The 27,340-nt window shown below is 39.1% G+C and overlaps 4 pseudogenes; all 4 read right to left on the bottom strand.

Moving 5' to 3' along the window:
• Window positions 1-8,935: 8,935 nt before the first annotated feature.
• On the bottom strand, window positions 8,936-9,878 carry LOC126058404 (olfactory receptor 5D14-like; annotated as a pseudogene).
• Window positions 9,879-13,695: 3,817 nt separating this feature from the next.
• On the bottom strand, window positions 13,696-14,526 carry LOC126058403 (olfactory receptor 5D13-like; annotated as a pseudogene).
• Window positions 14,527-17,260: 2,734 nt separating this feature from the next.
• Window positions 17,261-18,212, bottom strand: LOC126058402 (olfactory receptor 5D13-like; annotated as a pseudogene).
• Window positions 18,213-24,347: 6,135 nt separating this feature from the next.
• LOC126058401 (olfactory receptor 4C15-like) lies at window positions 24,348-25,399 on the bottom strand (annotated as a pseudogene).
• Window positions 25,400-27,340: the final 1,941 nt, after the last annotated feature.

Genomic DNA, 27,340 nt, shown 5'->3' with positions numbered 1-27,340 from the left:
ACCACAGAATGAAATACTGCCTGTGCCTGTGCCATGCTCACAATCATTGTTATGCTTTAGCCCATTGTTGCAGCCACCGTGTCAATTCATCTCCTTGAGGGTCTTCCTCTTTTCCACTGACTGTCTAATTTACCAAGCATGATGTCCTTCTCCAGGGACTGATCCCTCCTGACAACATGTCCAAAGCATGTAAGTTGCAGTCTCGCCATCCTTGTTTCTAAGGAGCATTCTGGTTCTACCACTTCCAAGGCAGATTTGTTCATTCTTTTGGGACTTCACAGTATATTCAATATTCTTCGCCAATGCCACAATTCAAAAGCATCAATTCGTCTTTGGTCTTCCTAATTCATTGTTCGGCTTTCACATGCATATGATGCGATTGAAAATACCATGGCTTGGGTCAGGTGCACCTTGGTCTTTAAGGTGACGTCTTTGCTTTTCAACACTTTAAAGAGGTCCTTTGCAGCAGATTTACCCAAAACAATGCGTCTTTTGATTTCTTAACTGCTGTTTCTATGGATATTGATTATGGATCCAAGTAAAATAAAATTCTTTACAACTTCAGTCTTTTCTCAGTTTATCACGATGTTGCTTATTGGTCCAGTTGTGAGGATTTTTGTTTTCTTTATGTTGAGGTGTAATCCATACTGAAGGCTGTGGTCTTTGATCCCTAAGTGCTTCAAGTCCTCTTCGCTTTCAGTAAGCCAGGTTGTGTCATCTGCATAACATAGGTTGTTAATGAGTCTTCCTCCAATCCTGATGCCCCGTTCTTCTTCATATAGTCCAGCTTCTCAGAATATTTGCTAAATGCACAGATTATATAGGTATGGTGAAAGGATGCAACCCTGACGCACACCTTTCCTGACTTTAAACCACTCAGTATCCCCTTGTTATGTCCAAACAACTGCCTCTCGATCTATGTACAGGTTCCTCATGAGCACAATTAAGTGTTCTGGAATTCCCATTCTTCACAATGTTATCCATAATTTGCTATGATCTACACAGTCCAATGCCTTTGCAGAGTCAAGAAAACACAGGTAAACATCCTTCTGGTATTCTCTGCTTTCAGCCAGGATCCATCTGACGTCAGCAATGATATCCCTGGTTCCATGTGCTCTACTGAATCCAGCCGGAATTTCTAGCATTTCCCTGTCGATATACTGGTTTTGAATAATCTTCAGCAAAATTTTGCTTTTGTGTGATATTAATGATATTGTTTGATAATTTCCACATTCTGTTGGATCACCTTTCTTGGGAATAGGCATAAATATTTATCTCTTCCAGTCAGTTGGTCAGGTAGCTGTCTTCCAAATTTCTTGGAAGTTAGAGGAGTGAGTGCTTCCAGTGCTGCATCCGTTTGTTCAAACATCTCAATTGATATTCCCTCAATCATTGGATCCTTGTTTTTCGCCAAAGCCTTCAGTGCAACTTGGACTTCTTCCTTCAGTATCATCAGTTCCTGATCATATGCTACCTCTTGAATCAGTTGAACATCAACCAATTCTTTTTGGTATAATGGCTTCGTGTATCCCTTCGATCTTCTTTGGAGTCTTTCTGCATCGTTTTACATTTTCCCCATAGAATCCTTCAGTATTGCAACTTGACGCATGAATTTTTTCATCAGTTCTTTCAGCTTGAGAAATGCCAAAAAATTTCTTCCCTTTTGGTTTTCTATCTCCAGCTCTTTGCACATATCAGTATAATACTTTTTATTCTTGAGTTGCCCTTTGAAATATTCTGTTCAGTTCTTTTACTTCATCATTTCTTCCTTTTGCTTTAGCTGCTAGACATTCAAGAGCAAGTTTCAGAGTCTCTTCTGATATCCATTTAGGTCTTTTCTTTCTTACCTGTCTTCTTAATGACCTCTTGCTTTCTTCAGGTACGTGTCCTTGGTGTCATTCCACAACTGGTCTGGTATTCGTTTGTTAGTATTCAACGTGTCACATCTATTCATGAGATAGTCTGTAAATTCAGGTGGGATATACCCAAGGTTGTACTTTGGCTCTCATGGATTTGCTCTAATTTTCTTCAGTTTCAACTAGGACTTGCAAGTGAGCAGTTGATGGTCTGTTCCATAGTTGACCTCTGGCCTTGTTTTGACTGATGATATTGAGCTTTTCCATCATCTCTTTCCACAGATGTAGTCAATGTGATTCTGATGTATTCCATCTGTGAGGTTCACATGTATAGTAGCCATTTATGTTGGTGAAAAAAGGCATTTACAATGGAAAGGTCGTTGATCTTCCAAAATTCTATCCCAGGATCTCCATCATAATTTCTATCACCAAGGCCATATTTTCCAACTATTTGTCCTTTTTTTTTTTCCAACTTTTGCAATCCAATCACCAGTAATTATCAGTGCATACTGATTGAATATTCAATCAATTTCAGACTGTAGAAGCTGGTAAAAATCCTCAATTTCTTCATCTTTGGCCTCTGGTTCTTGCATAAATTTGAATAATAGTAATATTAACTGGTCTTCCTTGTAGATGTATGGATATGATCCTATCACTGACAGCACTGTACTTCAGGATAGATCAGGAAATGTTCTTTTTGACCATGAATGCAATGTCATTCCTCTTCAAGTTGTCATTCCCAGCATAGTACACCATATGATTGTCTGATTCGACATGACCAATACCAATCCATTTCAGTTACTGATGCCTAGGATATTGCTGTTTATGGATCCCATTTCATTTTTGACAATTTCCAATTTTCCTAGATTCACACTTCACTTACTCCATATTCCAGACAGTAATGGCTGTTTGCAGTTGTTTCCTCTCATTTTGAGTCATGCCACATCAGTAAATGAAGGTCCCAAAAGCTTGACTCCAGGGCATTAAGGTCGACTCTACTTTGAGGAGGCAGCTCTTCTCCAGTTGTCTTTTGAGTGTCTTTCAACCTTGCGGTCTCATCTTCCGGCACTATACCAGATGTGTTTTGCTGGGATGCATAAGGTTTTTACTGGCTAATTCTGTTCTGAAGTAGACTGCCGGGTCCTGCTTCCTAGTTTGTCTTAATTTGGAAGCTCTGCTGAAACCCGTCTGACATGGATGACCCTGCTGGTATCTGAATACTGGTGGCATAGCTTCCAGCATCACAGCAATATGCAAGCTCTGACAGTCCAACAAACTGACAGACATGTAGGGGGTGTGTACCATAAAACCTTAAAAATAATGGCACAAGTGGATATATGCCCAGCTCCGTTCATTGCTGCTTTATTCAAAATAGCAAATAAATGGAAACAACTGAATTGCCCAACAAAGGATCCATTGACAAACAAATTGTGGCACATACATACAATGGAATACTGGGCAACCATAAAAAAAAAAAAAAATGCGTCCATGAATCGTATTATAGCATGGATGGATCAGGAAGTTATAATGCTAAGCGAAATAAATCAAGCATACAAGGACAAATATTGTATGGTCCTTCCTTTATAAGATGACAAGCACAGATATAGTGAGACCAATATTCATTGATGGTTACCAGGGAAGGGGTTAGGGAAAATAAGGTTTATGTAGCAGAGACTAGTTATTTTCAGTGATGAGAAAAGTGGCCTTGAATGTGAATATAGTCAGCACATTACAACCAAAGTAAAAAAGAATGTTTGAGCACATATGCTAGATATAGGAAAATTGATGTATGAGTAGGTATATGTGTGTATATACATGAAAACAGATAGAAGTATCTATAACCCACTGCTGTTGAGTTGAAAGGTATCTATCGGTATGTGTAAATACAAAAATGTGGGTGCAGGCACATATATTCATTGAAGACAAAAATATGAATACTCCACACACATAACCAAACACCTTTCAACGTTGATTTGCTGGGTTTTCAGGCTTAAGACTATAGTTTCCTGGGACAACTCAATGTACTGGCGTTAACAGTTCACGAAAATAGTGATCTGAATTCTAGTAAAATGAGTAGTGTCTGGGCTTTTAAAAGCTTGAGGTATAATAGTGAGTGGTGCCATTCTCATATGCACCCCTTGATTCCCAAGAATCCTGGCTATGGGAGAAACACCATCATATATTGAACACTGGCTTAGAGCATATACAGCCTCCTGGAGAATATTGCCTTAGCCTCTGGCATCTAAAAGGGTGAAGTTACAGTCTCTTAGGTTTTAAAGGGTAAGATCTTCACCAACTTGGTTCCAGAGTGTGGGGCCACTGTTCACTTGTCCCAGCAGGATGGAGGTGGGTGTGCTGCCCAAATCTGAGGGGGCAGGGATGCCATGCCCAAGGGGCAGAAGAATGAGCACAGCCAGGGCTGAGGGGGTAGTGTCACAATTCAGAAGGACTAGACAAATGAGGCCACCCAAAGTCGAGGAAGCAGAGTTCCAATGGGCCTGAAAAGCGGAGCTGAAGCCCAAGGCCAAGGAACCTCCTCCCAGAATCCAGAGAGTGTTGCTAACACCCAGAGTCTGGGGTGCAGGACAAGTGTCTAAATGGGCTCAGAGAACAGAGGATTATTTTTAAGCCTTGAGAACTAATGTAAAGTATTCTGCTGGCTTGCTTGGTGCCTGTTACCCTTTTTTCCCTCCAATTTGAAACGGAAATGTCTACCATGTTCCTGTTCCACCATTGCATTTTGGAAAGAGAAATGGTCAGGCATTTGACTGTGTTCTGATTCATGGGCTGAGGCCACTGGTTTGCCTGGATGGTCAGGGAATTGGAAGGAACATGATTGGAAAATTGGAGACAAGGAGTTATGGGGAAGAGACATGCAGATAGACCTATCTGAATGGGCCAAAGTAGTGAAGATATTTGTGTCTCATGTGAAGGTTCATCAAAGGGTGACCTCAGCAGAGAAGGATTTTAATGTGAAGTGGATAGGATGACATGTTCTGTGAAAAACAGTCATCATTTTTCCCCAGCCACTCCCATCATTGCCCAATGGGCTCAAGACAAAAGTGGCCTTGATGGCAGGGATGGAAGTTATATGTGGACTCAGCAACATAGAATTCTACTCACCAAGTCTGACTTGGCTACAGCCACTGCTGAGTGCCCAATCTGCCAGCAGGACAAAACAACACTGAGTCCCTGATATGGCATCATCCCTCGAGGTGATAAGCCAGCCACGTGGTGGTAGGTTGTTGGTTACTTTGGACCACTTCCATCATGGCAAAGGCAGTGTTTTGTTCTTACTGGAATAGACGCTCTGGATATGGATTTCTTTCCCTGCACGCAGTGTTTCTGCCAAAAATACCACCCATGGACTTACAGAATATCTTATCTACTGTCTTGGTATTTCACATGGTATCACCTCAGATCAAGGGACTCATTCCACAGCACATGAAGTGCAACAATGGGCCTGTTCTCATGGAATTCACTGGTCTTACCATGTTCCCCATCAAACTGAGGCAACTGGTTTGATAGAATAATGGAATGGCCTTCTAAAGACACAATTATGACACCAGCTAGGTGGCAGTACCTTGCAGGGTTGAGGCCATATTCCCCAGGAGGTTGTATATGCTCTAACCAGCATCCAATACGTGGTGTTGTTTCTTCTGTAGCCAGGATTCATGGTTCCAGGAATCAGGGGTGGAAGTAGGAGTGGCACCACTCACTATTACCTCTAGTGACCCACTCACAAAATTTTTGCTTCCTGTCCCCAGGACAGGAATGCTCCCACCTGAAGACACATCACTGATCCCATTGAACTGGAAGTTAAGAATGCCAGCTGGCCATATTAGTTATCCTTATGCCTGTGGATCAATAGGCAAAAAAGGGAGCCACCGTATTGTCTGGTGTGACTGATCCTGATTAAGGAGAGGAAATCGCATTGTTATTACATAGTGGAGGTAAAGAAGAGTATGTCTAGAATGCAGATCTGTAAGGGCATCTCTTAGTACTACCATGCCCCGTGATTAAAGCCAATGGAAAACTATGGCAACCCAATTCTGACATGACTATGAATGGTCCAGACCCTTTTGGAATGAAGATTTGTATCACCCCACTAGGCAAAGAACCACTACCAGCTGAGGTGCTTGCTGAGGGTAAAGGGAATATTGAAAGTGGAGTGGAAGAAGGTAGTTCTAAATACCAGTTACATTCACTTGACCAGTTGCAGGTGAAAGGATACAACGCTGACATGCACCTTTCTTGACTTTGAACCATGAGGTATTCCCTTGTTCTGTTTGAATGACTACCTCTTGATCTATGCACAGGTTACTCATGAGCATAATTAAGTGTTCTGGAATTCCCATTCTTCACAGTTTTATCCATAATTCGTTATGATCTACACAGTTGCATGCCTTTGCATAGTCAATACAACGTAAGAAAACATCTTTCTAGCATTCTCTGCTTTCAATCAGGACCCTTCTGACATCAGCAATGATGTAATTCATTCTGTATACTCTTCTGAATGTGGCTTGATTTCCGGCAGTTCCCTGTCGATGCACTGCTACAACCACTTTTGAATGATCATCAGCAAAATTTTACTTGTATGTGATATTAATGATATTGTTCCATAATTTCTGCATTCACTTGGATCCCCTTTTTTTGGAATAGGCATAAATATGAATCTTTCCCAGTTGGTTGGTCAGGTAAGTGTCTCCCAAATTTCTTGACTTAGACGAGTGAGTCCTTCTGGTACTGTATCTGTTTGTTGAAATATTTCAATGGGTATTTTGTCAATTTCCTGGAGCCTTGTTGTTCACCAATGCCTTCACTGCAGCTTGAACCTCTTCCTTCAGTACGTTGAATTCTTCATCATATTCTGTCTCCTGAAGTAGTTGAATGTTGACCAATTCTTTTTGGTACAGTGACTGTGTATATTCCTTCCATCTCTTTTGATGCTTCCTATGTCATTTAATATTTTCCCTGCAGAATCCTTCAATATTACAACACGAGGCTTGAATTTTTTCCTCAATTCTTTCAGCTCGAGAAATGCTGAGCTTGTTCTTCCCTTTTGGTTTTCCGTCTCTAGGTATTTGCACGTTTTATTGTACTACTTTAATTTGCCTTCTTGAACCATCCTTTGAAATCTTCTGTTTAGCCCTTTTATTTCATCACTTCCTCAGCTTACTTAACTACTTGATGTTCAAGAGTAAGTTTCAGAGTCTCTTTCAACATCCATTTTGGTCTTTTCTTTCTTTCCTGTCTTTTTAATGACCTTTTGTTTTCTTCCTATATAATGTTTTTGACATCAGTCCACAACTTGTCTGGTCTTCGGTCATTAATGAAAACTAAGAATAGCTTATTATTGGGATAAGTACATTCTCACGAGAACACAGTAACCAGGAAATATAGTAAGGAGGCTTATTTCACAGAAATAAAGGAAAGATGGTAACAAGTTTAGAAAATTCATACATTCAGGATGCATCACCTAATACAATGCTCAGTCTACATAGTAATGAGGCTCTAACTCTGGTTTCCTGAGTTTCACATATTTCAAAAGGCACTCATCTTGAGGCTAAATGCACTAAAGCTGGTAGACCACTTTACCAAAGAACTCCATAGGCTTAAAAAGTAGGTGCTCAACCATGTATTCCACAGATCATGAAAGGGATTTATGAAATCATAAAATACAACACATAGAAGTAAAAATGTTTGTATGTACTCTCCAGAACATCTTTAGGTTATGTTGCATTAAGTAAATGGTCTTTCAGAATAAATTCTTCTTTGAGATTTCACTGTCTCTTACTGTTGACGTTGTTGTGTCAAGTCAATTTTGATTATTAGAGACCCTATAGGATAGATTATAACTGCTCCATAAGTCTTCCTAGCATTGTAGAAAAGAACTTGAATGCTGCTTCAAGTTAAAACAGAGAGGTTTAAGGGTTTAAAACAATTGCAGTTAGGGAATTCCATAGCTTATTGAAAATGGAACCAGGTAGTCCTGGAGCAGGTTCTTTATACATGTATTCTTACGGGGTAAAAGAGGAACTAAACCATAAAAAAAAAAAAAAAAACTAGTGCCATCAAACCATAGGGAGGGCAATTACAGGAAAGTCAATAAATATTGTAATAACCACACTCTGGTTGGTTATTGATTATTAATAATATAGTTAGTGACTACAAATGGTTTCACAGGATGCTGAGATCGTGGTCACAGGATGCTTACATGTATTTTCTTTGTCTGTCTTGCAAAAGTATCTTGGTAACAGCACCCAGACAGCACTCTTCCTGAGTACATGTGTTCTGAGGGATGCAGAGAGTCACTTGGTTAAAACCCCTCGGGGCATATGGTTTTACATCCTTGTTTTGACCATCAAGGAAAAACATGTTTTTCCTCAAAAACACAGCTGTTAGTCTAGAAATCCAGATTAAAACTAGATAGCATAGCCAGCATATTATGCCTCTGTCTCACTGACTGCCCCGAAAGTTGTCTTTTCCTGAAACACTAGGCTCTAATCTTCACAGGAGTAGATTACCATATCTCTTCTCCCACAGAGCCACTGGTGGGTTTGAACCACTGACCTTTGGGTTAGGGCTGAGTGCTTAACCGTTGGGGTATATAGTATCGAGCAATTTAACCTCTGAGAGTTTTTGTTTCCTCATATATGAAACAGGATATTGATAGTATGCTATGTTATGTAATTATTTGGGTCTTAAATGTGATAAAGTTTGTCAAAACTTAACTCAGTGTCTGTCGCATAAAAAGCATCAAAGAAATATGTTATTATTAGTAATAGTATCATATTATTATTATAGTTATTTGTCTTTATTGTGATTTGCAGTATTTGGTTAGTTTTCAGAAAATTTGAAGAAGCAGATAGATACTCCATGGATCAAAATCCTGTGGAATTCACTCCAGAATTAAACTTCTTTGGCATATTCAAGGGATTTGAACTTCTCAATTCACAATATATTAACATGATAAACATTCATAAACATCTTGTACAAATACATCCTACAGATTTTAGAAGCATTGTAGGGTCTGGTCCAGTTGCTCATTGGGACTCCAACCGTGTTTTGAGTTTGGGTCAGTGAACTAGGACTTTTGCAGCTATTAACTTCCAGAAGGCATCTTTCACATCTTTGTTCCTCAGGCTATAGATGAGGGGGTTCAGCATGGGGTTAACCACTGTGTAGAATACAGAGGCCACTTTGACTGTCTGCCAAGAGCTTTTGGAGTTAGGCACACAGTAGAGGGAAAGGATGGTCCCGTGGAAGATGGTGATGGCAGTCAGGTGGGAGGCACAGGTAGAGAAAGAAGGCTTTGCGACGTCCACTGGCAGATTGGATTTTTAGCACACTCACAAAAATAAAAACGTATGAAGTGAGAGTGATTAGTAGTGTACTCACCTCATTGAAGGTGGCAAACCCAAAAAACAGAAGGTGAGGAATGCGTATATCAGAGCTAGAGACAGCTATGAGAGCAGTATACTCACAGAAAAAGTGGTTGATTACATTGTGTCCAGAGAAGTCTAGAAGGAGAGCATAGCAAAGGAGTACCAAGGAGCCAAACATCCCCCACAGATATGAGCCAGCTACCAGCAGGGCACAGAGTCTTTGTGACATGGCCACTGTATAGAGCAGAGGATTGTAGATGGCCACTAAGTGGTCATAGGCCATCACTGCCAGCAGGAAGGACTCAGTCACCACTGCAGTGCAGGACAGGGAGAACTGGAGCATACAGCTAAAGTAGAAGATGTTTTATCTGCCATGACCAAGTTTTCAAGTAGCTTTGGAGTAACGATAGAGGAGTAACAAAAATCAACAAAAGAAAGGTGACTAAGGAAAAAAGTACATGGGGGTGTGAAATTTGGGGTTAATCTTGATGATCACTATCATCCCAAGATTCCCTACCACGGTGACAATGTACGTGATCAGAAACACAAGGAAAAGAGAGATCTGAAGCTCTGGGTAATCTGTGAATCCCAAGAGGGCAAAGGTTGTCTCCACACTCAGGTTTCTTTCAGCCATCACTGTTCTTCCTTTGAAGAGAAAGGGGTGGGAGGAGAGTGTTGTTCCTGTCAAAGGGGAAGGTTTATGGGGGTGAATGACAAATATGTTTTGTTATGGTAGAGAAAAGAAAGTGAGAATAAAGAGTTATTGGAACTGGTTCTCTCCATAAGGAACATACCTTATGCAAATAGCTGCTATGTGTATGCCAAACCAAGCTGATGTCTAAAACATTTATGAATTTCCATTGCCCTTTGAAATATTAGAATACGGGTTTCCATAGAAACACTTGTGATACTGAGTGTGTAGGAGTTATATTCACATGTACATTAGCTTTTTCCTTGCATGCACAAGTACCATCAAAGGCACATAACTGACACTAAGCAAATACATACATACATATAGGACATACATACAGTACATAAGCTAGCTAGATTCTGTGAAAAAAATGTAAAATGTTTGTCTCAAAGAATAAAATATACTGCTGCTATATTTTGCCTGTATTCTCAAATCAATTAAAATATTTAAAGGAATATGTTTGTATTTTAAGGAGAAAATGAAATACTAAAGAACCTAGGAAAAAAGCAGTGCAATTTCATTAGCACTTTTTATTCCATGAAGGCTACTACTCCTTTTGAATATCTTGATTGCCCAGTGATTGAGGCTAAGGGGGATAATGACTTCCTTTTGACATGAGGGCCCACTTTATTAGGGTTTATGGCTTAGGTTGATGTAAGGCTTATCTTCTGTTACAACCTAGGCATTATATATATACACACACACACACACACAGATATATGAGGAGCCCTGGTAGAGTAGAGGTGGCACGGTGGTTTAGAGTTTGGCTGCTAACCAAAAAGATGGGCTGTTTGAATCCACCAGTTGCTTCTTGTAAATTCTTTGGGACAGTTCTACTTTGTCCTATAGGGTCGCTATGAGTCCAAATCAACTGGATGGGAATGGGTTCAGTTTTGGTTTGAGTAGAGTCGTGGTTAAAGTGCTCGGGTGCTAACTTAATGGTCAGCGATTCAAAACTCCAGCTTCTCCATGGGATGAAGATATACTTGTCAGCTTCCATATAAAGATTTACAGCCTTAGAAATCATATGGGGCAGTTCTACTGTGTCCTATAGGGTTGCTATGAGTTGTAATTGACTCAACAGCAGCTGATAAATATATATGTATATGTGTATGTATATGTATATGCACACATACATGCGTACATGCACACATGCACACATGTATCATGTATACATGCATGTATGCATATATTTTAGCGGTTCCAAGATTTATCAAATTAGAGTTATAACAGGACTAAGTAGAAAGTTATGTTTGCATATAAATTATAACTTGTTGACTCAATTCTTAGAAAAGTTTATATACCAATTTAAGGTGCATGTAAAGAGGATAAGGATAAATATCCATTTTTAAGCAGAAAGTTTATTCTATTCTTTGTGAAATTGCTGTCAGTGGATAATAAAGATAAATATTTCCATATTAACTTCTCTCTTTAATATGATGGGGCTCAGACTTAGCAGTTACAGTGACTTAATATTGAAAGAAAAATCAGAGAAGACAGTTAACACATCAGGAAAATAATATTTTCACCGGTTCATTAAAAAACGTGAGGCAACTCACCTGCTGCAGAGAAACAGGCCACCACTGTCGTGTTTCTCTGTAACCCGAGTGTTTCGGGAGCACTGCAGCTATTACGTCTACCTCTACAGCCCTTGGGACTCCAACTCTGGGGAATCACTAGCATCTGTGTCTCAAGCCAATTAATTAAGGCAAGTGCCAGGTTCTTTGTACCATTGTTAATGACTGAAATTTCCTTGTAATCACATAGAAAAGTTGCAGCATGAAGTTGCCTACCAGGCTTTATTTGCACATTACTAAATGTCCTATGGAATTAACAAAACTAAGCTAATTTTTTTAAGGCAGGATTTCTCACATCAGAGATCCTTGCCACTAGAATTCTAGGTTATGAACTTTCCTAGGCCCAGATCAGAATTCCTAGGAATGGGACACAATCATATCCACATTTAAGAAGGAGCTTGGGTGACATGTATAAACATTGAGGTGTAAAAACCACTGCTAAGTGCTAAAATCACATTGGTAAGATGGTTAGATCTGGTGCTTTTCTTTTTTTATAACAATCTTGGTGGCATAATGGTTAATAGTTTGGCTGCTAACCAAAAGGTCAGCAGTTCGATTCCACCAGGTGCTCCTTGGAAACCCTATGGAGCAGTTATACCCTGTCCTATAGGGTCGCTATGAGTTGGAATTGACTTGACTGGCAATGGGGTCTTTTTTGGTATATTTAATAGGTTTAACTCATTCATCCATTAAGTCAACATATGTTTTAATATCTTATCATGCTGATTATTTTACATTTGCCTCTACATGTCCATTTTCTGCTTTTCTGTCTCTTTCAGTGTGTTCCTTTGCTCTGATATGTATGATATCAGAAGGTTGATATCAACGTTTAAGGTTCTATGTCTTTAGCAGCCGGTATTCTTTCTAAAATGATGTTACTAAGAAGCTATTGGTGTTAGGAAGGAGAGAGTTTGACACATTAGACTGTGAGGCTCATAATTATGATTTTTAATTTTTGTTCCCTTGGTTACCCATCAGGACCGTCACATAAAAATCAACATTTTGTCTTCACACTCAGTGATATCATATTTACCATCACTTCCTGTACAATAACAAACATATATATACGGCCTTGGGGAAAAAGGAATAAAGAACTTGGTTGAAGTTTAGCGATAGTGCCTCCAGGCTCTTATTGCTAATTCTCCTATATGCATAACCCTAGTCAGTTATAATTTTTCAGAATTTCTCTGTAACTATGACACCCATATTGCTTAAGTCGGATTGAAGAATATTTTTTTGTTTTTTGTGTTTTAATCATTCACAATGTCAATATGTGAATCAAGGAATTTGAGTTTTACAGTTTGATGTTTACTTATTGTATTAGTTTCTTAGGACTGCCAAAAGAAATCACCACAAGCTTCGTAGCTTAAAACAACAGAAATTTATTTGTTTGCAGTTCTGGAAGCCAAATGTTTGAATTCATGGTACTGGCAGGGACATGTTCTCTTTGAAGGCATCAGGAGAAAATTCTTCCTTGACTCTTCCAGCTTCCGATGGTTCCTTGTGTTCCAAGGCTTGTAGCAGCATAACTCTAAGTTCTGCCCCCATCTCCACATGGCCTTCTTCCCTATGTGACTCTGTGTCCTTGGCTACTTCTCATAATGAGATTCTCACTGGATTTATGGCCCAGCCTAAGAGAGTATGAAGGATTCCTGGTGGCGCTGCAGTTAAGAACACGGCCCAAAGGTTGGCAGTTTGAATGCACCAGCTGCTCTACAGGACAAAGATGTAGCAGTCTGCTTCCATAAGGATTGCAGCCTTGGAATTCCTATGGTGCAGTTCTACTCTGTCCTATAGTGTTGGTATGAATGGGAATTGATTCCATGGCAATCAGTTTTCATTTTAAGGAGGTATGATTGTATTTTTAATCTTTAGCTTAACTATGTCTTCAAAGACCCTATTTCCAAAAAGGTCATATTCTTGAAGTTCTAAGTGGGTATGAGTATTTTGGGGGGAGACACTATTCAATCCACTACACTTGATTTACTTCACATACGATTCAAAACTATTTTGCTAAAGATTCAAGTAACTGGAGATCAAATTATCAGATAACTGGTGTATTGTAATAGATGTAAAATTCAGATGGGTATATTGACTAGATAATTTGAATTAGCATCTCTTCTAGAGACACTGAACAATATTCAACATCATAAAGCAAATTCTTTCCAGAAATAAATCAATCTTCAAGATTGTATTGTGTGGCTTGTTAACTTTCTGGCAGTCTCCTTCACATCTTTGTTCCTGAGACTGTAGATCAGGAGGTTCAGCATGGGGATGACCACTATGTAAAGCACAGATCCTACTTTGACGATGAGCCATGAGGTTTTGGAATGGGGTACACAATAGAGGAACAGGACAGTCCCATGGAAAATGGTGATGGTGGTCAAGTGGGAGGCACAGGTGGAGAAGGCTTTTTGGCACCCCCCGTCGGAAGGCATTTTTATGACAGTAATGAAAATGAAAATATAAGTAGTGAGGATGATCATCAGGCTGCTCACCTCATTGAACATGGCAATGACAAAACAAAGCACCTGGCTGACATAGGGATCAGAGCACGAGACAGAAACAATGACAGAGTGCTCACAGACAAAGTTATTTATGATAGTAGAACCACAGAAGGATAATGCCAGCAGAAAATAAGTAAGTGTCAGGGAAGTAACTATACCCCATGCATAGGGCCCGGCCACTAATGATGCACAGATCTTTGAGGACATGACAACGGTGTAAAGCAGGGGGTTACAAACTGCCACAAAACGGTCATAGGCCATAACTGCCAATATGAATGTTTCTGCAGTTGCAAATATAGAAGCCAAGAAGAACTGCATGATGCACCCTGTGAAGGAGATGGTTCTGTCTCCCACAACCAAGTTTTGTTATAGTTTGGGTGTAACTATACTGGAGTAACAGAAATCAACAAAAGACAAGTGACTGAGGAAAAAGTACATGGGGGTGTGGAGTTTGGGGTTGATCCTGATGATCACAATCATGCCCAGGTTCCCCACCACAGTGACCATGTAGACAAGCTGAGTTTTGAACCTCCCCTCAAAAAACCGTCCATTTGACTCTAACTCATGGCAACTCCATGTCTTACGGAGTAAAACTACTCCACATGGTTTTGTTGACTGTGATGTTTATGGAAGCAGTTTGCCAGGCCTTTCTTCCAGGAGCTGCTAGGTGGGTTTAAACTGGCATCCCTTAGGTTAGCAGTCAATGACATGTCCAGATCTTTCCTTATATGTCTCTTCATTTTGATCCTTTTTTGCCGTAATGAAATTGGAATTGATTCCTGTGTGTCATTTTAGCAAATTCTCAAACCTCAGGGAGCGGTGGGAGTTAACAGGTCAGATGTGAGGGCCGCAGACCCCTAGCTTGCAGCTGATATCTGAGGTCTTGAGGAGACATGGCGCCTGGAGGACTGGGCTCGTTACCTCTGAGAGCCGACCTAACTCTGAGTGGTTGGGTCGGAAGGAAAGTGGGTCACAGGAAACTGGCATCACCACAGACAGGAACTGTCTGAGCTTTTTTCACTTTTCAGGCACCTTTTTTACTCCAGTGGACCTTGTAATACTTTTATGAAAAGCAATTGCTGTTCTAAATTCTGCCTGTTTAAAAGCAAGAATTGTTTTTCTTGTCCTGACCCAAACATTGAGTTATAGAGGTGTTCTGTCCTGTATCAGAAGTGATTGCAGTTGAAAAGCCATCCCTTTTTAGACAAACCACAACTCCACCTTCGATCTCGACAAGACACTTACATCAGAGGGGAATTATACCTCATCAGTCCAGTTCCCAAAACGTCTTAACTTAGATGGATTTCAATTATGAGAAGATCAAGGTCAGCAAAGGCACGACTCAGGTGCAGATTTACCTGTTATAGACATATATGTTATTTACGTGTGTGGAAACCCTGGTGCGATAGTGGTTAAGTACTACGGCTGCTAACCAGGAGGTCAGCAGTTTGAATCCACCAGGTGCTCCTTGGAAACGCTACGGGGCAGTTCTACTCTGTCCTGCAGGGTCGCTGTGAGTTGGAATTGACTCTAGGGCAGCGGGGTTTGTTTTTTTGGTTTTGGAGGCATTGTTGTTGTGTGCCGTCCAGTCACTATATTTCATTTTCCCTGGATTAAAATGACGACAGGTTGTTCTATCCTTCCTGCCTTCTCCTGTTTATGCTTGATAACTCATCATGAAAGAAAATGTACCTCTTGTTGAAATATCACTTAAGAAAAGAGCAAAAAGTATTCATAAAAGGAACACACACACGCACCCACCCACAAACACACACCACTGTATTTTTTTCCTCCACTATATAATTTTATATATATATATATAGTTGCACACATTAACAAGAACCATTTTCTCCTAAGTTAAAATATTTGATTTCATTTCTCTTGGGTAAATAAGCACTTAAGGAAGAAACTGCTCAATTTTATATAAAGTTCCTGTGTAAGTTCATAAGATACCACTAAACTGTTTTTCAAGTACATTTTACCTGCTACTTTTCCATTTGAGGTACATGAATATTCCACCTCATCCGTGTTCACAGGAATATTTGACATTTCTATCTTTTTAACTTTAGCCATTCCATTGGGTAAGTAGTGGTGTCTCATTTTAGATTTAATACACGTTGCACTGATGACTAATGATGCCGAGTAGCTTTTCAAGTGCTCATCGGCTGGTTGGATAACTTCTGTATATGTTCTACATATACATCAATTGTCAGGCGTGTATATTGCAAGTATTTTCTCACAGTTTGTGGCTGCCCTTTCCTTTTTCTTAACGGTGTCTTTGAAGAGCAGTCATTTTTCATGTTGATAAAATTCATTTTATCAATTTTTAATTCATTCTTTTTGTTCTATGTAAAAAAAGTCCTTACGCCAAGTGTTCAAAAATTTTCCTATGTTTCTGCCATTTTTTAATTTCTGTTAAGTTTTAACTTTCAACTCAAATTAATATTTGTGTATGGTGTGAGGTAAGACCTAAGGTTATTTTTTCAATAGGAGTATCTCATTGTTCCCAAATTATTTTGTTGAAAAAGTATCCTTTCTCCATTGAAATTTAAATGAGAAAAAATGTATGAGTATATTTGGACACTATTCTATTCCATTGATCTGTAGGTATCTCCTTACTCCATTAGCCTATTATTTTAATTATTCAAATACTTTCTTTAGAAAAAAATGATAAAATGAATATGAGGCTGGTAAAACAATACTTTAATTAAATTGGGTTTCCTAGTCAGCAGGCCATATTTTTTATTTAATAGATGAATTCTGCTATTCAGTGTAATAACTATCAAAAGGTTGCCTTGTGTACAAGACACCATAAACTGAAGCACTTGTTAAAGCCACCTCTAGAGGACAGAATTTCTGTTTAGAATTCTAGGGGAATATGCTGGATTTGTGCATATTTGATAAACTAGGAATTTGATTTACCTTGGGAACACACATAAAAAATTACACCATATATGGTAAAGTATTTTAAAATAATTCACATATATTGCAACAAGTCGAGAATTTTATTTTATTTTTTTAATTTTTGGTTTACATATGCTTTGGAGCTATTTCATTAAACATTGATGTATGGAAACATCAGTCATCATAAAATCATACATATGCTACTACTGTAGATGTATTAACTCACAGGCTACTGGGTAAAATAATCTGAATAATAAATTATACTATGCGAGTTGAACAATCTTTAACACAATGAATCAAATTATTTTTGGAATATAAAATACTGAACCTAACAATATCATGGTGATTGAAAAAGGAGTTTTGTTTTAACTAATTTTCTGAATGTGTCCGTCACATCCTTGTTCCTAAGGCTGTAGATTAACGGATTCAATGTGGGAATCACTACAGTATAAAACACAGAATCCACTTTAATTATGAGCCAGGAAGTTTGGGGGTTAGGGATGCAGTAGAGGAAAAGGATGGTCCCATGGAAGATGGTGATGGCGGTCAGGTGGGAGGCACAGGTAGAGAAGGTTTTATGGTGTCCACTTGTAGAAGGCATCTTCATGACAGTGATAAAAACGAATACATAGGAAGTAAAGATGATCATCAGGCTGCTCACCTCATTGATTATGGTGACAATAAAACACAGCATCTCACTGATGTAGGAGTCCAAGCAGGAGACGGAAACAATTACAGAGTGGTCACAGATAAAATTATTTATAATGCTAGACTCACGATAAGTTATTGTGAGAAGAAAGTATGTGAGTGTCAGAGAGCACACTACACCCCATGTGTAGGACCCAGCCACCAGCAGAACACAAAGCTTCTATGACATAGTAGTGGTATACAGCAAGGGGTTACAAACTCCCACAAAACGGTCATAAGCTATCGCTGTTAACATGAATGTTTCTGTCACTCCAAATATGCAAGCAAGACAAAACTGCATGATGCAACCAGAGAAAGAGATAGTTCTGCCTTCCACAATCAAGTTCTCCAGCAGTTTGGGTGTAACTACAGTGGAATAACAGAAATCCACAAAAGACAAGTAAGTGACTGAGGAAAAAGTACATAATCGTGTGGAGTTTTGGATTGATCCTGATAATTATTATCATGTCTAGATTTCCCACCGTGGTGACTGTGTAGGTGGACAAGAAAGTCAGGAAGAGTGGAACCTGGAGTCCTGGGTATTCTGAAAAACCCAACATTATAAAAGTGGGTATGATACTTTGATTTCCTTCGGATAACATGATTTCTGTTGGAGAAAAAACACAAGTTGACTAGGAAGAAGCAGAGAGAGGAAAGAGGTTTCATGTGGTTCTGTGGGGAGTGATATGAAACAGTGAGTCTCAAAGTATGGCCCCCAAATCAGCAACATCAGAATCATTTGGGAACTTATTAGGAGTGCAAATTCTTCAGCCCTACTGCCAACCTCTTAAATAAAAACTCTGAGATGAGGCTCATAATTTGGGGTGAAATCAGGCCTCCAGGTGATTTTGTTGCATGCTAAAGTGTGAAAAACACTCGTGTGAAAAATATATAAATGAAGAAAACCTGTTGCCATTAAGTTGATTCAGATTCATAGAGACAATATAGGACAGAGTAGAACTGCCCCTTAGGGTTTTGCAGCCGATCTCTCAACCACTACACCAACGAAATCCAAAACCAAACCCTTTGCCATCAAATAGAGTCCAACTCATACTGAACCTATAGGACAGAGTAGAACTGCCCATAGAGTTTCCAAGGAGAGTTTCTAAGGTCAACCATTAGACCACCAAAGTTTCCACTACAACGACAGGGCTCTCTCTCTCTCTATAAAACTTTGGAAGTACTGGTGGTGTAGTGGTTAAGTGCTACAGCTGCTAACCAAGAGGTAGGCAGTTCGAATCCACCATGTGCTCCTTGGAAGCTCTATGGGGCAGTTCTACTCTGTCCTATAGGGTCACTATGAGTTGGAATTGACTCGACGGCAGTGGGTCTTTAATATATTACTCTTTATTATATGTTTTTTTATATACATTACATATACATATAACTATTTAAATGCTAGTCTTTGTTAGTATTATTAATATGAAACTAACATATACATATAGGGCATAAAAGAAATTAAAGAGACCAGAATCCAGGGTGGTACAATAAAAGCAAAAAAAACCTTTAAAAATTTTAGAATTATTTACTTTTAAATTTTCCACCTTGTCTAGGCATAGCATGGAATTAAATACTTACAGAATTTTTGAGTTGAAATATACCTTAAAATGTATCTAGCCCAACTTTTCACTTAATAGTTCAGATTTCTACACATAACCTCATCCCTGAGATGCTCGTGTAGTCTCTGTCATCAAAACCTCCATCAGTGGTACACTGACTCCTGAATATTTTATGGGGTTTCTATTGATTGTTGTGCTTAACTTTTATTATTAATTAAATTTAATTAATTAAAATTTTATAAGTAGTAAAAATTAAAGTAATTTCTTTCTTATACATATACATATGTGTGTATACACACACATATATACATATATAGTTTCAAGAAAGCATATCTATCTTATATTCACCAACAATAATTCCATTAAAAAAAATTCTACACTGCAAATTATATATTTTCTTAACCAATACGAAGCAAGCCCTCTTTTATGATGAGATAAACTTGGCAATGAGAATAGTAACACACAAAATGACTGTCCCCAGGATATAGACATGAGGCTGGAGCTAAAACACATCAGTGATCTGTCTCAACTTTATAGCTTTGCCTGGACTCAGCCCCAGGAGTGCCTACTTTACATGCACTACAAGTAGCCCCGACACAGAGTATTTGTCGTGAGCATATTCTTCCCAATAACAAAAGGGACTGGGTAGATACATTTTAAACATCCATTATTGTTTACGCTATTTTAATAATTAAGCTCTCCCTCAACATTTGAACATATACCCTGTTTTAACTAGGCAAAACCCTGGCAAGTTAGGGAGATGCCTACTATCCCTGCTACTACTTAAGACACTTATTAGGTCCATAACAAAAAGATACACAGAGAAAACTTTGACATTGTGCCCTAGCAATTTCAAATAAACGTGTTGAAAACCTATGGATTAGAATTAAGATTTTATTCAAATGGAAGCTAGGACGAGGGGAGTTCAAAATCAGCAAACCTCTCCAAAGTCTTCTGCCACTTTTCTCTATGAATTCTCAGTAGTGTCACCACTGCCAGTTTCTGCAACACACAGTATAATTCTCAGGACCATTTCATGCCCTGTTAGTGAAAATTCAAACAGGTCCAACCATAAAAAGGGATCTATTACATTTTTTAATCCGTATGAGCTGGTGTTCCATGTTTTCTACCTTAACAGAAAAATACCAGAAGAGAACTGAACTGACCTGAAACCAGGAGCTTTTGATTAATTAATTTAATGAGGATTTCCTTTTAAGATTAATGAATTCCAGGCATTTTTCTTCTCAGTAATTAAACATTCTTTAAAAAACTAACAGACCTGAGGTTTGTAATACAAGTGACAGTACATTTAAATGAGTGTGCCAGGAAAATGGCATTTTATTTCCCAGATATAAGAAATATCAGAGATTAAAAAGAAAAAAAAAAAAAAACTGAACCCAAATCCACAGTCCAAAACTTCCCAGTCTCTGGGATTTATATCCGCTGCCATGACCGTGAGTCGCTATGAGTCGGAATCGACTCGATGGCACGGAGGGTTTGGGTTGCCATGACCGTGGAGATATAGACCCCAGAGAATCATAACTAAAACATTACTCAGTGAGCCACGAACCAAGCAATTAGTTGAAATTCTCTCTTGTGTCATTGCGGTGGATGTATTTTCTTTAAAATCATTAAGGATAATTACTGAATCTATTCCATTAGTCTTCTTTTAGAAATTAAATTATTAAAAGAATTCATCTTTCTTGAAGAAAACATGAACTACAGAGTTTGAAAAAAGAACATATAAAAAATAAATAGCTGCTATTAACTGTATTGCATTTGAAATTCTACATTTAAGTTTATAGTGGAGAAATGTGTAAAACTACCTTAACCAAATGATGAAGGTTACCATTATGAGTGATGCCATGGGCATATCATGCACTCCCTGATATGATGTGATGATAAAGGCACTTCTCCTGTGTGAAAGTCTTCCTCAAAACTCAAAATCCCAACTTAATCACAGAAAGCCATCAGGCAAACTTAGATTTGGGGACATTCTATAAGATATCTAGCCAGTGCTCTTTAAGATTTTCAAAGTCAAGAAAAATGAGAAAAAAGTTAGAAACTGTCACAGACCAGATGACACTGGAGAGACTATAGCTAAATGCCATGTGATACACTGAATTAGATCATGAAACAGAGACAGGACATTGATAGGAAAACTTGTGAGATTTAAACACAGTATGGAGTTTAGTAATACTAACACACCAACAATCAACACCCATGGAAGCAGCACTCAAGAAATGAAATGATGTATTGCACTGGAAAAATCTGTGGCAAAATACCCTTTTAAAGTTTAAAAAGCGAAACGTCACTTTGATGACTAAGGTGCATTTGAATCAAGCCATTCTATTTTCAATCTATTCATGTGCATGTACTCCATGTGTCTGTCATTTGTCATACTGTGGGGGCTTGCCTGTTGCTCTCTTGCTGGAAGCTATTCCACCAGTATTCGAATACCAGCAGGGTCACTCATGGCTGACAGGTTTCAGCTGAGCTTCCAGACTAACACAGACTAGGAACAAGGACAAAGCAGTCTACTTCTGAAAAGATTTAGCCAGTGAAAACCTTATGAATAGCAGTGAAACATTTTCTGATATAGTGCCTGTAGATGAGCCCCCCAGGTTGGAAGGCACTCAAAATACGACTGGGGAACAACTGCTCCCTCAAAGTAGAGTCGACCATAATGATGTGGATGGAGTCAAGCCTTTAGGACCTTCATTTGCTGATGCGGCCTGACTCAAAATGAGAAAAAAACAGCTGCAAATATCCATTAATAATTGGAGTGTGGAATGTATGAAGTATGAATCTACAAAAGCTGGGAATTGTCAAAAATGAAATGAAAAACATAAACATCAACATGAGTGAGTTGAAATGGACAGGTATTGGACATTTTGAAGCAAACAATCGTATGGTCTACTATGCCGGGAAGGACACCTTGAAGAGGAATGGCTTTGCATTCATCACCAAAAAGAACATTTCAAGATCTATCCTGAAGTACAATGTTGTCAGTGATAGGATAATACCTATAAACCTACAAGGAAGACCAGTTTATACAACTATTATTCAAATTTATGCACCAACCACTAAGGCATAAACAGTATACAAAACATTATAAAGAAAGTAGAAGAAAAACTAGATAACTGGGAGCTCCTAAAAATCAAACACTTATGCTCATCCAAAGACTTCGCCAAAAGAGTAAAAAGACTATGTACAGACTGCAAAAAAGTTTTTAGCTATGACATTCCTGATCAGCATCTGATCTCTAAAATCTACATGATACTGGAAAACTCAGCTACAAAAAGACAAGTAACCCAATTACAAAATGGATAAAAGATATGAATAGACACTTCACTAAAGAAGACATTCAGGTAGCTAAAAAATATATGAGGAAATATTCACGATCATTAGCCATTAGAGAAATGCAGATCAAAACTAAAATGAGATTTCATCTCACTCCAACAAGGCTGGCATTAATCCAAAAAACACAAAATAATAAATGTTGGAGAGGCTGTGGAAAGATTGGAACACTTCTATACTGCTGGTGGGAATGTAAAATGGTACAACCACTTTGGAAATTGATTTGGCACTTCCTTAAAAAGCTATTAATAGAACTACCATACGATCCAGCAATCCCACTCCTTGGAATATATCCTAGAGAAATAAGAGCCTTTACACGAACAGATATATGCACATTCATGTTTATTGCAGCACTGTTTACAATAGCAAAAAGATGGAAGCAACCAAGGTGCCCATCAACAGATGAATGGATAAATAAATTATGGTATATTCACACAGTGGAATACTACGCATCGATAAAGAACAGTGAGGAATCTGTGAAACATTTCACAACATGCAGGGACCTGGAAGGCATTATGCTGAGTGAAATGAGTCAGTTGCAAAAGGACAAATATTGTATAAGACCACTATTATAAGAACGTGTCAAATAGTTGAAACTGAGAACACATTCTTTTGTGGTTACCAGAGGGGGGAGGGAGGGAGGGTGGGAGACGGGTATTCACTAATTAGATAGTAGATAAGAACTACTTTAGGTGAAGGGAATGACAGCACTCAATACAGGGGAGGTCAGTACAATTGAATTAAACCAAAAGCAAAGAAGTTTCCTGAATAAACTGAATGCTTCGAAGGCCAGTGTAACAGGGGCAGGGTTCTGGGGACCATGGTTTCAGGGAACATCTAAGTCAATTGGCATAATAAAATCTATTAAGAAAACATTCTTCATCCCATTTTGAAGAGTGGTGTCTGGGGTCTTAAACGTTAGCAAGCAGCCATCTAAGATGCATCAATTGGTCTCAACCCACCTGGATCAAAGGAGAATGAAGAACACCAAGGACACAAGGTGATTACGAGCCCAAGAGACAGAAACGGCCACGTGAACCGGTGAATACATCATCCTGAGACCAGAAGAACTAGATGGTGCCCAGCTACAACTGATGACTGCCCTGACAGGGAACACAACAGAAAAACTCTGAGAGAGCAGGAGAGCAGTGGGATGCAGACCTCAAACTGTCATAAGACCAGACTTAATGGTCTGACTGAGACTAGAAGGACCCTGGTGGTCATGGCCCCCAGACCTGTTGGCCCAGAACAGGAACCATTCCTGAAGCCAACTCTTCAGACATGGATTGGACTGGACAATGGGTTGGAGAGGGATGCTGATGAGGAGTGAGCTTCTTGGATCAGGTGGACCCTTGAGATTATGTTGGCATCTCCTGCATGGAGGGGAGATGAGAGGGTGGAGGGGATTAGAAGCTGGGGAAATGGACACGAAAAGAGAGAGTGGAGGGAGAGCATGGGCTGTCTCACTAGAGGGAGAGTAATTGGGAGTGTGTAGCAAGGTGTATATGGGTTTTTGTATGAGAGACTGACTTGATTTTTAAACTTTCACTTAAAGTACAATAAAAATTATTAAAAAAAAACTGCAAAAAAAAATTCAACTCTCCTTAGTTTACATAAAAGGATACTGAACTGCCAACTCTGAGATGATGAGTAATCTGAGGATGCAAAGAGCATTTCCAGACCTCCACGTCAGTGTTTTTGTGTTGTATTACATTTCCTTCTGTCTTACGAGGTCCATTCCCTACAAAGTTCTTGTCTGAGCCCATTTTGATTTCTTTCTTCTGGAAGGTTTAATTTGTTATGTTTAGTGTTTTATTTTTAATTAAAAACCACCAGCAATTTGGTCCACAACTTCCTTATGGCGTTTTTCACTTCCTTATTCCTGAAAGTGTAAATCACAGGATTGAGCAGGGGAGTTACAATGGTGTAAAATATGGCCACCATCTTATCGAAGGAAAAAGCAGATGGAGGTCGGGCATATAGAGATATGCATGGGACAAAGAATAAAACCACAACAGAAATGTGAGATCCATAGGTGGCAAGAGCTTTCCTCCGGCCTTCAGAGCTATGTGTTCTTCGCGAGAACAAGATGACACAATAAGAGATAAGCAACAATGAGAAATTTATGATGCAAATAAACCCACTACTGGCAACCACCAAAAGGCCAAGTATGTGAGTATCAGTGCAGGCAAGCTCCAGTAATGGGTACAAATCACGTAGGAAGTGATTGATGACATTGGGGCCACAGAAGGGCAGCTGGAAAGTAAAGAGAATTTGTATCACAGAATGCAAGAAGCCTCCTGTCCAGGCTACCCCCATCAGGATACCACAGAGCCTCCCGTTCATGAGAGAGAGGTAGAGCAATGGCTTGCAAATGGTAACATAGCTGTCATAGGCCATGGCAGAGAGAATAATTATTTCAGCACCAGCAAATAAATATTCAGCAAAGAGCTGGGTCATGCAGCCCTCGAAGGAGATGGTTTTCCTCCCGTGGAGTGAGTCTACAATCATCTTTGGTGCTAATGCAGAGGAATAGCACACATCCAGGAAGGCCAGAAAGACGTACATGGGGGAGCCCAGGAGTGCTGGGCTGCTGATAATGGTCACCACAATCAGCAAATTGCCCCCAACAGTTGCAAAGTAGGAGAACAAAAATATAACAAATCCTATTTTTTGAACATTTGGATTCTGTGAAAGCCCCAAGAGGACAAACTCAGTTACAAAGCTTTGATTTTGCATGATGTCAGAGGAAAAGGCGGAAGCTACCACAGTGACCTTGAAGAATCTGAAATTATGAGAAAGAGATATTTGTCTCAGAATAGTATATGGTATTAACTAGTCCTCAACAGGTTGGTGCATCCATAAGCAAAGTTATTTTAAGTGCTTCTATTTTTGTTGAGAATATGAAATTAGAAATTTCTTGAAGGTGGTAGTGAGACATCAGGCAGGATTGAGCTTAAATACTTTAAAATAGAGCTTCAGTATGAGGGAAGGGAAACACTCATATGTGGTAGGGATGAAAAAAAATTTTTTTTTAATCTAGGTGCTGACTCTGATTAGTCCATATTGGCTACCAAAAGTGACTTGTTGAGAAGGAGTCTGAAACACATCGAAGCTCTGAAGAAAGGAGGACAGTAATGTCTTACTCTTCCCTGTTATTGGCATGGCAAGGCAACAAGCATGACTTGCAAGGGAAATGCATCTCTCACCTGAAGATTGCCTTACCTACAAATAGAAGAAGAGATAACTTGCAGTTTAAGAGGCACTTGGAAATCATACCTATTCTCTCAAATATTTCTTTATAAGTCTGAGCTGAACTGGACATTTATGATGAATTAATTAATTCCTTATAAAAAATAAACGCCTGTGGAAAAGTGCCTAGCTGTATGCTTAGCAAGTAATAAGTTAAGTGCTGGGTTGATCTTTTAATTCATCATTTTAAAATGAAAACAGAAACTGATAAAAAAAAATAATACCTACTTCAAAATGTTGTGCTGATGACTAAGTAAGGCAACGGAAGGAAAGCAATTTCTGAGTGCCTAGTGTCTAGGATACAGTCCATGTTAAGTCTTATTATCTATGTGTTACTGGTAACAAACTCATCGTTTGAAAGGTTATATTCAAAAGAATAACAGAGGTAGATTTGGATTTTCTGGCTCCAAAGCCCAAGTTGGTTCCACTGAATTAATATGGAAAACCAAAAAACCAAAACCAAACCCAGTGCCTTCGAGTCAATTCCGACTCACAGCGACTCTATAGGACAGAGTAGAACTGCCCCGTAGAGTTTCCAAGGAGCGCCTGGTGGATTCGAACTGCCGACCCTTTCGTTAGGAGCCGTAGCACTTAACCACTACGCCACCATGGTTTCCTTAATATGGAGAGGGATGAGAATTTTTAGGGAGAACTTCAGAGCAAGAATGGCCTTTTTACAGTCTCCATTCACCTCTGAAGGTTAAAATCTTCTGATTCCTTTGTTCATGCATAAATGAGTCACCTAAAGGCAAATAAACTGCAAATGATTTATAATCAGAGGGTAATGGCCTTATCATATACATTGTTGTTGTTGTTGTTAGGTGCCGTCGAGTGGTTCGGACTCATAGCAACCCTATGCACAACAGAACAAAACACTGCCCGGTTCTGTGCCATTCTTACAATCGTTGTTATGCTTGAGCTCATTGTTGCAGCCACTGTGTCAATCCAACTTGTTGAGGATCTTCCTCTTTTCTGCTGACCCTGTACTCTGCCAAGCCTGATGTCCTTCTCCAGGGACTCATCCGTCCTGACAACATGTCCAAAGTAGGTAAAACGCAGCCTCACCATCCTTGCTTCTGAGGAGTATTCTGGTTGTATATCTTCCAAGACAGATTTGTTTGTTTTTTTGGCAGTCCATAGTATATTCAATATTCTTAGCCAACACTACAATTCAAAGGCGTCAACTCTTCTTCAGTCTTCCTTATTCATTGTCCAACTTTCATGTGCATATGATGCAATCGAAAATACCATGGCTTGGGTCAGATGCACCTTAGTCTTCAGGGTGACATCCTTGCTCTTCAACACTTTGAAGAGGTCTTTTGCAGCAGATTTGCTCAATGCAATGCGTCTTTTGATTTCTTGACTGCTCCTTCCATGGCTGTTGATTGTGGATCCAAGTAAAATGAAATCCTTGACAACTTCAATCTTTTCTCTGTTTATCATGATGTTGCTCATTGGTCCAGTTATGATGATTTTTGTTTTCTTTATGTTGAGGTGTAATCCATACTTCAGGCTGTGGTCTTTGATCTTCATTAGTAAGTGCTTCAAGTCCTCTTCAC

Source organism: Elephas maximus, chromosome 14, assembly GCF_024166365.1.
Source record: "Elephas maximus indicus isolate mEleMax1 chromosome 14, mEleMax1 primary haplotype, whole genome shotgun sequence".
Taxonomy (NCBI): Eukaryota; Metazoa; Chordata; class Mammalia; order Proboscidea; family Elephantidae; genus Elephas; species Elephas maximus.
This window is presented reverse-complemented; position numbering and strand designations above follow the sequence as displayed.